Here is a 12,218-nt window from a genome sequence, read left to right on the forward strand (position 1 = left end):
AGGTTTGGTAATCAAATTTTGGAGAAATCTAGCTCATAGATATTGGGGTCTATCAAGGATGAGAGAGTTTTTAGTGCTTTAGGGTTCCTAAAGTCAAAGATAAGAAATAAACTAGACAATAATTTGGAAAATTGTCTAAGGTGGTATACATCCAAAAATGAAGTTAATAATTTACCTTACGAAAGGGCACAAAAATTGTTGAGGAAGAAATGTCGAAGAAGAGGGTTGGACAACTTTTCAAATAATGAGATCACTAACTCAAGTAGTGGTATTGATATTGGTAGTATTGATGTTGAAACTAAGGATCAAGAAAGACAATGTTTATAGACTGGAGAAAACATGGAGCATTATCAAGGACTATTTGAACTTGATGGAAAGGAATCCGAAGATTTAGATGATGAGATTTTATGACAAGTTTAACAGTTATAGTATGATGTGTCAACTTTGAATTTATTACTTATTACTAATTACAACACTCTACATTCTGGATTTTGGACAGTATTCTCTGAATCTAATCATGATTCATCTATCATGCATAATAAGCTATATCATTTTCTAAATGTCTAATGTCAAACAAACATGTAAATTTTATGTTAGATGATGCCATGAATCAACATTCATTTAAATTTTACCATTGTACTATTATTTTTTATTTGCATTATTATGTTCATATGATATGTTGTTAAGGTACAATCCTTGATGATTTTTATGAAAATTTAGCAATTCAAATGATAAAATTCATATTCATTCTCATTACCTTTTTTACACATGAAAATTGATACAATTCAATGCATTCATCTTGCAAAAGTTAAATTTGAATACCCAATTTCATAATCATGAGTTATAAGTACTAAATTTACAACCATTACATTTAGCAAATGACCCTAAATTCCCTTCTATAGAAATATAGAAATAAGGAAGCAACAAAAGCTTCATGTCATTTTCCCTCATGGGAAGAGTCTTAGAGTCGCATCAAATTCAATATCAAAAACATTTTTTTCCTTTGCATTTGATAGGCCTACTAAGAAAAATAGCATTTGGATTCTACTACGTTTACCCTATTCAAAAAATAATGTTCAAACTTTAAACTTATATCAAACAATTACAAATAGAAATAAAGTAAAACCTACAAAGATGATTAAAATCACTTTCCAAGTTTCGCATACTATAATGGGTGTCTTATGAGATGATTAAAGATTCGGTCATCCTTTTTAGGATGTTGAATTCTTCTTTCTTTGAAGTTTGAATATTTTTTATGTTATAGTAGACGACCTTTAACTTTATAAGAATTCCATATTTGGAAGATTTACTTGAAAGCAATGCTACATCCAATAGTGCATTCAAAATTTCCAATGAATTGATGCAATTGAAAATGCCTTTAGGAGTTTAATCTCGAGGAAACTTGACTACTTCAGACATCATTTTGGCCTCTAACTCTTTTTGGTAACACTTGCTTCCAATAAATGTCGTTGATGAATTACTAGGGAAAGGATTACATAAACCAAGACTTATCATTAACTTTTCTCTGTCCTCCATCTTGGTGATCTTTCTCTCAATTGAGTTCAAATGTTCCTTTCCTTCCCTTATACTTTGGAATTTTTGAATGATAGTTGATGACATTACTGATGTACTAACGTGTACATGAACTCCTTTGCTGGCCAAATACCTATCACTATGTAGAATAAAATACTCAAATAGAAGGTGTCATTGACAAAAGAACAATTTGAAGAGAAAGTGAAACATGAAGAGATAAAGTGACCTATGAAAGAAGTGACTCCATCAAGATCCAAGGTGTTAGAAAGAAAAACACTTGGACTAAGAAATATAAGAAGTAAGTTGAGAAAGAAGGAAGTGATATGGAATTTAAAGTAAATGTAAGGTTAATGAATGTCACACTAGTCATCCTTATCATCCAACTTAGAGGATAAAGGACAACTCTTTGAGCAGGGTCTATAGACTGATGCATACAAGAATTCACTTGATGAGACAATTGCATAAATGAAGATGAGAGTAAAAGAAATGATCCTCTTAGACCTTAAGGAGACTTAAGACTAATTGAGAAGAATGAAAAGCTTAAGGTAATGAGTAAAAGGAAATAAATGCCTATAACACTATTTGACAAAGATATAACTGCAAATACAGCTTCAGAGGCTACCTATGATACCAATACTAATGTAATTAGCCAACTTACTCATTTGGTTGATAACATCAAAGAGCACGTTAGAGAAACTAATTCAACAGAAGAAAAGAAAATAGAGGCAAAGAGAAATCACAAGATCTTAAACTTTATTGATCTTAGAAAAGTGACACTGCAGGAGATAAATGATGAAATGATTGAGGCACTTAAGGCCATAACACATATGCTACAAAAGGTGTCTAATCCAAGTTTATCTATAAATGATTTGGAGAAAACAATACAAAAACATCATCAAGAAATTCAATAGATGAAAAATTCATTCAATGTGATAACATACTCAATAACAAAATATATAACCAAGAATAAGGTAAATCTTCAACTAATTCAAAGAGTAAAGGCTGAACAAGGAAAGAGGACTCTAAATCTCTTTCAAATTCAAATCATTCCATCACCCCTGATAGGAATCATCCAAGGGCATATTAAACATGAAGAGGCACTCATTGCCAAGCCATCAGTTAGCACACTAGATGGGATTGAAGAACAGTTGGTTAATATTCGAAGTGAGACTATTTCACTCAATCGTGGGTTGCCCACCTTGCAAGTATATGAGATGAATACAAAAATATATTTGATAGGATATAACCCTTTGTCATTGATGATAAAAAAGGGAAGAATTAATAAAGAGAAGATGAAAAATGGGGAAGAATTTGGAAAGGAGGAGTATATAAAGGAGAATAACATAACTAAAGGGGAGAGAGAGAAACAAAGAAACTAGAGGTAAAAATGTATAAAAGAGACAAGATAATGACCAACAAAGGATGAAAGAAGGAATATAAACACAATGGGGAGCATAAGAGAACAACAAGGCACAAAGAAGCAATAGAAAAGTAAAGAAACAAGGCATAAAAGATTGCATTGAGGGGAAGTTTCAACATATTTCCAACTAAGTCCACACTAGTGTAAGAGTCTTCTACCTGTATAGTTGAACAAGTAAAGGAAAAATGGGTTGAAGTCGAAGGTCTAGTACCGAAGGGAGAGATTATTGCACTTAGTAAGCTCACTTGTGATACTGATTAATGAATGGTGTTGTGAGTGTTGTCATTGATTGGCAACTGGTTTGTGAGCATAGAGAAGTTGCAAGGAAGTAAAACCACCGATAGAAGAATGTACCAATTAACATGTGTATGGTGATTTAGTCAAATTCATAGAAGGTGAATAGGAAAAATGAGAAATGAATTGAGGAACAAGCATGAAGGTTCACCGATGATGTGACATGATAAAATGACAGTCAGAGGGAGTGGCATGAAAAGCATCTAGGTTGAAGTGGCTGAAGGATGCATGAATAGAAGCTATGAATAGGCTCACAAAGATACTCACAAGCCTACCAATCTAGAACCCTACGAGCGGGTATCATGGGTCTTCTATGACTAGCTCAAGTATGTGATTCAAATTTTGAATGCATTGACTTTGAGCAAGATTTTATTTTTGAGATATAGAACACAGAAATCGCAGTGTACAAAAACACTTAAAATTCATTTTTTAAGTTCTTCAAATTGGTAGTGAAAGTTGGCGAAGGAGATCATAGTTGTAGAGAAGAAAGCTAAATAGATGTAATGCCCCGCCAAGGGATCCAAACAATTAATCTAAAATTTCACTAAGTTTGCCAAAAAAAAATTGAAACATGAAAGTAAAACCATTCATAACATTCGTGGAAGCAATAGTAACATCCAACTGAAAGTGAACATAACATAACATAATAGATTACATTCTTTAAGGATCCCTTAACGCTGAATCACATCTAATCATAACTTATTCATCTAACATCATTAATTATGTATTCATCTAATACTACATCCACATGAAATAACAATGATACATCCAACATTCTTAAACCATAGACAAGTATCCTTTTAGTAATTACATTTTAGTTTAGCTCAATCATCTACTGTACACGTCACAGGGTATGAAAAAGCTTAAAAGAATAAACATGTGTGAAAACAAGTACATCATCATACTAACTCGAATCCATGATGCAATAACATAAATGAAACCACATATCATACATGATACATCATCACAAAAAATATAAACATTCATCATAAAAGATAACCATATATTACAAACATAACTAACTAAGTGCACAGTTCCTCCCAACCGTTAATAGCATCATTAGACCATTGTGGATCCTAGCCATCCCTCCGTGCATAACATTCTAAAGCACCAAAGAGATCATTGGTATTATCATAATAGGAATGTCACTCCTAAAACATCATACTAACATGCAAAGTAAAGCATAATATATCATCAACTAACATATGCAAATCATCAATGTAAGAAACATACCAGTAAATACATCCATCATAGGGTATATCATCTATCATAATGATGAAGATAAATACCAACCAAGAATGCTTCAGCCACGGTGTCTCAGATGGATCTCAAATGATAAGAGTGATAAAGCACTACCACTCAACTACATGGAACCTAAGTGGTCCACTCCCACCGTGCTGAGGAGATAATCTCAAGTCCTAAACAGGCTATCAAAAATCACATAGCAAAGATACTCTCTAAGTCCAGGAATCCTAAAAGTATACTAACTCAAAGGTTCCATCACACAAAACTGACATCTAATTCCTAGAGGCACACAATGATATGTAGGAAACCTACTCTGCAAGTGGGAAAGTGTCATCGCATATATCATGTACAAGTTACCCTGGTAGTTAGCTAAACTCCATGGGTCCATACTAATCCTCCTGCGGCCACTAGTATCCTCTCATACTGACGAGGCATACTATGGAATGCAAGTTCGCAACCATGTGTTCTCTCTACTCCCATCCTAGTCTGTACAAGCACTCAAGGCATGGGCGAGAACCAAAAAAATTATCTTTTTAGGTTCATGTAATCTCCATTTAGTGTAAATGTTATCACTTATTAACCAAACTTACAATGAGTTACTCTAGTAGCCACTTAGGGCCCCGGCCCCCCTTCCAAGCCACTTCTTGACACTACAAGTAGATAACCTACCCTAAGCTCATGGAATCGTAAAATCACCACAGTCCTATGCAAGCAACTAGAAAGAAATACCAAAAGATAATTCACAAAAAGAATCATCAAATACCCACAATATACGCATCAAATATCCATAATAAGAATCATCAAATCTCCATGAGCATCTACAAAGCATCCATAAAAAATCATGACCATAACAGTTCTCTATTGGCAACTGAAGGCATCACTAATAATCATTGGTTCTCAATAACCAAAATATATCTCAAAATAAATCACAATATCCATTGGTTCTCAACAAGCAACCAAGAATATCTCAAAATCATACTGATCGAAGACTCCAAAATGGTTGAGTCAAAACATGTTACAACATGACATCATCAAGAAATGAATCAACATTTCAGTCCCATCATGGCGACTAGAAAGTAACCCAAGGATAATTGATCGATGACTCAAAAATGATTAGCTCGAGTGTCTCATTCATAAGAATCTCAACTATAACAATCAGTAATTACAAACATTTCATAGAGCATTCCATTATATACCATGGTTGGGTTTAGAAAGATCGAGACCAAATAAGATCAACATGCCATCACATTCACATAACCTTAGAGCCTCTAGTAACAACCTAAGACTGGTCAACAATCTAGTCAACCCAAAACCCAAAACAAGAAGCATAAAGAATACACAATGCAAACACATGTTTTGGTTTACTAAAATCACATAGTTGAATTAAGTGTAAAGCTTCAATTTTCATCTCAAGTATACTTCAAGTGTCTGAGTTTAATCATTTGACCTACAAGTCAACCTGTTTGTTCCCCGATAACATTATCCTTCCATTAATTAAAAATAATATACTAAGAATAACTTAAGGGTAAAATACTTACTCATTAAATCATTCGCTTAATTTAACTAAGATCCATATTACTAATTGATTAACTCTTCTTTAATGCGACTTCAACTTTTCAACATAAATCAAGGATCATTCATTCGTTAAATTATAAGAGAACCATTTATCAATCTTCGAATGAGAAGATTATAACTTTATTAAAATGATCAACTAAATCGATCAATTAGCCTAAGTACACAATCTATGATCTTTTTATCATTCTAATAGTTCTCAAATAAATATTACTAAGTCTCACTATTAAAATATCTAAGGTCATTATTCAAGTCATGAGAGTACGACTTGTCAACTTCAATATACATACTTCACAACTTTGCTAGAGGAATCGATATTAGCATATCAAATAAAATTTTATTACATAACTTAATTATTAATTAAATCTAATTAAATTTAATTAATAATTACATATCCATGGCAACGTTCCAATTAATATCAGTTGACTAATATATAACTATAATTTTGTAAGTTAAAAGTCAGTCATAATCTAATACACAAATATTCATATTCATAATTCAATAATAATAACTTGTTAATATTTAATAACAAGCTATATTGGGAATCTATTAATAATTCTATAATGACCACATTCGTCATTCTTTCAATGAATACTAATATTCCCTTGATAAAACAATTAAAAACTCTATTATCAGTTAAATCTAATTAATTCTACGATTAAATTAACTAGTAGATATGTCAATAACTACATGATTATTAGCTAATAATAGTTTCGTTCATTAAGAGTCAACTATGTATCATTCCATCAATGTTCAAATTATTATTTTACTAATAAAAAATTATAATAAATCCCCAATATTAATTTCTCAATTAAATACCTCCTATGTTGGTTGATAAATAGATTAATTATACTTCTTCTACTATTAACTAATCTTAATTAAATTAGATTAGTTAATAAATCATATAAAACTAATGCATAAAAATAAGATTCTACTAAGGGAAGATTGCAATAATATATTTAATTCATTCCATGCTTTGATATATTATTTTTGTGAAGTTTAAACATAAAGAACTCTTGGTTATGGGAAATGGAGAAATATCTGTCTTTGAATAAAATAGTCCTAGTACGAGGGCCATATCTCCCTAATGAACCGTTGGATCGGGCTGAAATTGAACTATGTTGGAGAGGGCCAAGTTGCGCCAATTTTGACTAAGTTGCGCCAATTTTGACTAAGCGATCAAATAAATTTGATCACGATAAAAATTTATGAATGACTGAGTTCGGGTCTATCCAAGGGGCAGCGACAGGGCAGTTTGTGATGAATTAAGAATTTCTCCTAAAAGGTAATTGTTCTCTAAATTTACCCATTCATCCATCTAATAGGTTTGTCCGTACACATCTGAAAATATAATTTGATAGAAAGATTACATCTAACCATTCAAATTTTCAACTTAGAATTTCTATTTTAATTTCAAATCTTGTCTATCTAATTTCACAATATAAATTCAAACTCAAACTCGATTCAAATCTAATTTCTTTCTCAATTGGATCTAGGGTTCCTCTATTGTTTTCTTCTCAACCAAATAAATACATATTTAGATTCCAATTTCAAATTACAGGTTCAATCATAGAGGAGATTCAAACACATACAATAGACACAATGAAGACAGGAAGAGAAAGAGTGCAAAGGAAATATGGGAATATCATGGATGCACCTAGACACTGATGCTAATTTTCCATGCCTCAAAAGTCCTTAGAAAATCCCTTCCTTCTCCAGCATTCGCAATTTCTCCAAGATCCAAGCTAACCAAAAATCTCCAAGTGACTAGAAGTGCTAGAAGAAGCATAGGAGCATGTAGGAACATATGAGAATGTAGAAGTATATGAACTTCTCAAATGCATGTAAGCTTTGAAGCTTGAAGCTTCCATTTAAGCATGTCCAAACACACTAGGAGAGCCTCTATTTAGAGGCCTCTAAGATGCATCTAGAATGTGTCTAGAAACAACTAGAAGATAAGCATGACAACTAAGCATGAGTCTTCTCCAACCTTTTAGATGAGTCATAAGGTTGTAGACACCATGTGCTCAAATAAAATGCTAACTCCTAAGTGTAGACAACTAGTGCATACTTAGAGTGCAAACTCTTGTGTTGTCTACATGACAACTCTCGAGAATTTGCAAACTCCTATGTGAGCAAATATTAAAATAATGCATAATCATTAATATAATATTTACTTTACTCATTTCAATTTAATTTATTTATTTATTAAATTTCATGCACTAACTTTAATAACTCCACTTATTTTATCTTAATATATTTATATTTTAATCATGTGCGCACATCATGCAACCTTTAATCTTTTAATAATTTTAATATATTTTTCACTTTTAAATTTTATTTTCAAAACTTAATTGCTAAAATATTTATTATCTTTAATAATATTATTATTTAGTCATTTATTAAAAAATGAACTCCAAATATATTATTATTAAAATAAATATTGTCACATTCCAAATTTAAACTTATAACTTTTATCTTCAAATTTTATTATTTTATTTAATTAATTTTTCAATTAATTAAATAAAATAAATATTAAAATATCATATTAATTTTCCATTAAATTAAACCATTAATTAAATCTTTTAATTAGGCTTAATTAATAGAAAATACATCAAAGACTCATAAAATAAAATACGAAAAATCCATCATAGCCAAAATACATACAAAATCAAACCAAGGGTTAATATCACGAATTACGTCATCCAACGTATTCAGAGGGTACTCAACTCAAATACTTGTCCTAATTTCAATTAGGACAAATGGCTTAAAGGATTGAGATTTGGACTTGCGAATTTATCTCCCCTCTCTTACCATTGAGATAATGTGATAGGGTACGCTCATCCTAGCAATTTAGGGAAGTCGATACCCGGTACCTGCAACCTACATAAAAACCATGCATGTACAAGCACAATATATACTAAACTAAACAGGCAATGGTAGGAAGTGGTGCATCATGTAGATCCCGACTAGCAGGTGACTACGACTCCCTTCCTTAACCACATCAGACACGTCATACATAAGAGCAAACACGCACACCATACACATGCAAGTATGGGGTAAGTATCCATAAGAAACACATATGATAATAAATCATCTTACTAATCATCATCAATAACTGAAAGTAATATAATGATCATCATGCATACATGAAATATAAAGTCTAAGTGATCTCATCACATAATAAACTAAATCCATAGCACAATATCTTATAGTCTCAAAACAATGCTGCTAACCATGAACATAAAACTAGCCCTAAAAGAGTTCGGCAATGATAACAAAAATGTGACCTAGAGGTAGGCACTACAATAGAAGACTAGCTGTTAAAGATAGTGATAAAGAGGTGAACTAGTGTGGTTCACCAAAGAATATTGTGAAAGGATGAAGATCAGTGAACTTTAAGGATTTATCACAATGATCTAAAAGTAAAGATAATGTTGTTATTTAGATCATTCAATAAGATTTCTTTCTTACCATTTCATCTATTTGTAAGCTCTTAATTGAAAAAATTTAGTAGTAAGCTTTATAAATTCTCTCACAAGGTACCCCCTAGAAGGAGTGTTTGTAAATCCTTTAATTAGGTAGCTTTAGAAATATTTTGTAATCCTTAAAGGTTATGAATATTCCTATAGAATATGTTCTAAGAAAGAACAACTATAGCCTTTAACATGGCAAACTCTTAGAAGCATTAACAAGGTTATTGGTATATTACTCCCACTATGGTTTTCATCCTCTCATTGAGGGTTTTCACATACAAAATCACTGTGCTATTTATGTATGATTTTATTTATGAACTTGAATGGTTTTATAGTGTAACATTTATTGTTTTGTTCTTGTTTAAAACAATGGTGTTAATGTTTATACGGTTTGGAGGACACATAATTGGTTAATGTGTGTATATTTAAGACCTCTTATTGTAGGTTCCAACCAGTTCAAAGTTCCAATATTGGACATATTTAAGATCCCTCATTGCGGCTTCCAACCATTTATGACAAATTTTCAAGTTGGGAAAATAAACACTAGAAACGACCTTTTTGGGCCTCTTGACATGTTCAAACATTTTCAACCACTTTCAAGTTTGATGGGGATTTTTTTAAAATTTGTATGATGTACGTAAATGAATAATGTACATAAATGAATATCTCAAGCTATGCGGGTTCATGTTACCACTATCCACAAAAACATCTCTCATTTTTGTGAAATTGAATCCCATTCAAAATTGGTGACTACTTTTCAGTTCTTGCAAAAACTTACAATGTTGTTCAATTGAATTTTGTGATGCGGTATATCTTCCAAATGCCCATTAAGAATACAATCATTTGTGCCAATACCTAAATTTGTGTGAGTAGGCTATAGGAATGCCTTTTTTGGATTCTCAAATATTCGAGACTACTCTATACCTATGTATCCTCTAAAGTGCATAAAATGTGAACTATGTTGAACTTCAATGAGGAATTTCTTGGAGCACACCAAAAATCTTGTTACAACCCACTGCAAAATAATCAAGATGATGATTTAACTCTATGCATGGCTATCATTAATTTTTTAAAGACAAACCATTAAAACATCAAATAAAATTTACTAATACCTTTGTCAATGCTTCATAGAATACAATGAGTCAAAAGCACTAGGAGGAGTCTTTGATGTCAACAACTGAAAATCAAACAACAAGAGTATTACTTAGTTGTCAAGAATATCTAATTTTCATTTACAACAACATTGATAAATAAATGACACCTCTATGTAACTACACAATGTCCTTCAATGTGTGGTGTCAATCTTGAAGGTCCACCAACAAACTAATGCACATGCACAGTGAGTTACGAAACAACCATTTACATAATTACGTATTATCCACATGTAATTTTTTTAAATCTTTTATTTGATATTTTCCCATGGAGTCGACGATGTTGTGAGAAAAGTGGGTTAGAGGAACATTGCAACTACAATGAACACTTTGATCTTGGATTTCAATCATGCAATGATGTTACTAATCTAGATAGTCAGTTAAATTAAATGAACTTACAAATAGTTCTCTGTATCAATGTCAAATGTTGCATTGAGAAATTCATCAATCATTAATCTATCATCTATCAATGCATGCTCACCAATGTCACCACCATATGTGAATAGAGCTCCAAATGATTGTCAAAGTGAGTTGAAATATGAGCCCTCGAAGACTCACCCGCCTCATTCTATACTAGAGGACTCACACACTCTATGCAGGTGTTGAGTGAGCACACTAATGACTCCTAGTATGTTAATCTCAATAGTATCCTTCATAATGGAAGGAATGGTAACATGCTCTCGATGAGGTCTAATAATGATTCTCCTAAGTATGATAGAATCACGATGTGCCTTTCATCTATTATATAAAAAAACCTCACCTCTATTTTGAAGTTCCAAAAAAACCAACATAGTTTGGAACAACAAACTTACAATAGGTGTTTTCTTAGAAAGTATGAGAGAACCTCATGATTATTACAAAGATAGTTTTCAAAACCATCCACTAACCATGGATTTCTGATCTTTTTATAATGACAGCAATAGATGGGGACCTATTGCAATTGACATTAAGAGGTGCATTTGTTCTAGGAACCGTAAAGAGAGCAAAGACGTTTAACATTTTTATTAGTTTTTCGCTTCTTTACATCGTCGTATGATTATTTTTTCTTCCTTTCTTATATTTGACTTGAAATTAATTTTTCCACTAAGATTGAGGAATTGTACCACTAGATTCTTTAGGCTTCCAATCGGAGTCACTAGTTGACATTTGTTGTTTTCTATTTAGTTTATGAGATCTTCCTCTGTGTCCGGGTGATGTTTATGGATTGATGGAGCCAGTGGATAGATGATGTTTTCCATTGTTGCAAGAATTTCGTCCTTTTCCATTCTTGTCAACTCTTTTCTATATATTCTTGTAGAGCTTCTTGGAGGCAGAAAAACAAGATACATCATCAATGGCAGACGGCCTTTCTTCATTGCCAAATGATATTTTCGAAACTAGTATCCTGCCAAGGATATCCTACGGTGATGTAGTGCGCTTATCAGGGGTGTCGAAACAATGGGAGCATTTAAGTACTGAAACACCAATTCTGAATTTTCACTGGAAGGATTTTCAGAGGCAACAGGATATAGAAATAAATGACATAAT

General features: G+C 32.0%; 1 pseudogene; it reads right to left on the bottom strand.

Moving 5' to 3' along the window:
• Window positions 1-11,258, bottom strand: part of LOC149539938 (serine/threonine-protein kinase Aurora-1-like) — a 62,430-nt pseudogene extending 51,172 nt beyond the window's left edge.
• Between the last annotated feature and the right edge of the window lie 960 nt (window positions 11,259-12,218).

Source organism: Cupressus sempervirens, chromosome 9 (assembly GCF_028749045.1).
Source record: "Cupressus sempervirens isolate cs-2001-9-10 chromosome 9, ASM2874904v1, whole genome shotgun sequence".
NCBI classification, from domain to species: domain Eukaryota; kingdom Viridiplantae; phylum Streptophyta; class Pinopsida; order Cupressales; family Cupressaceae; genus Cupressus; species Cupressus sempervirens.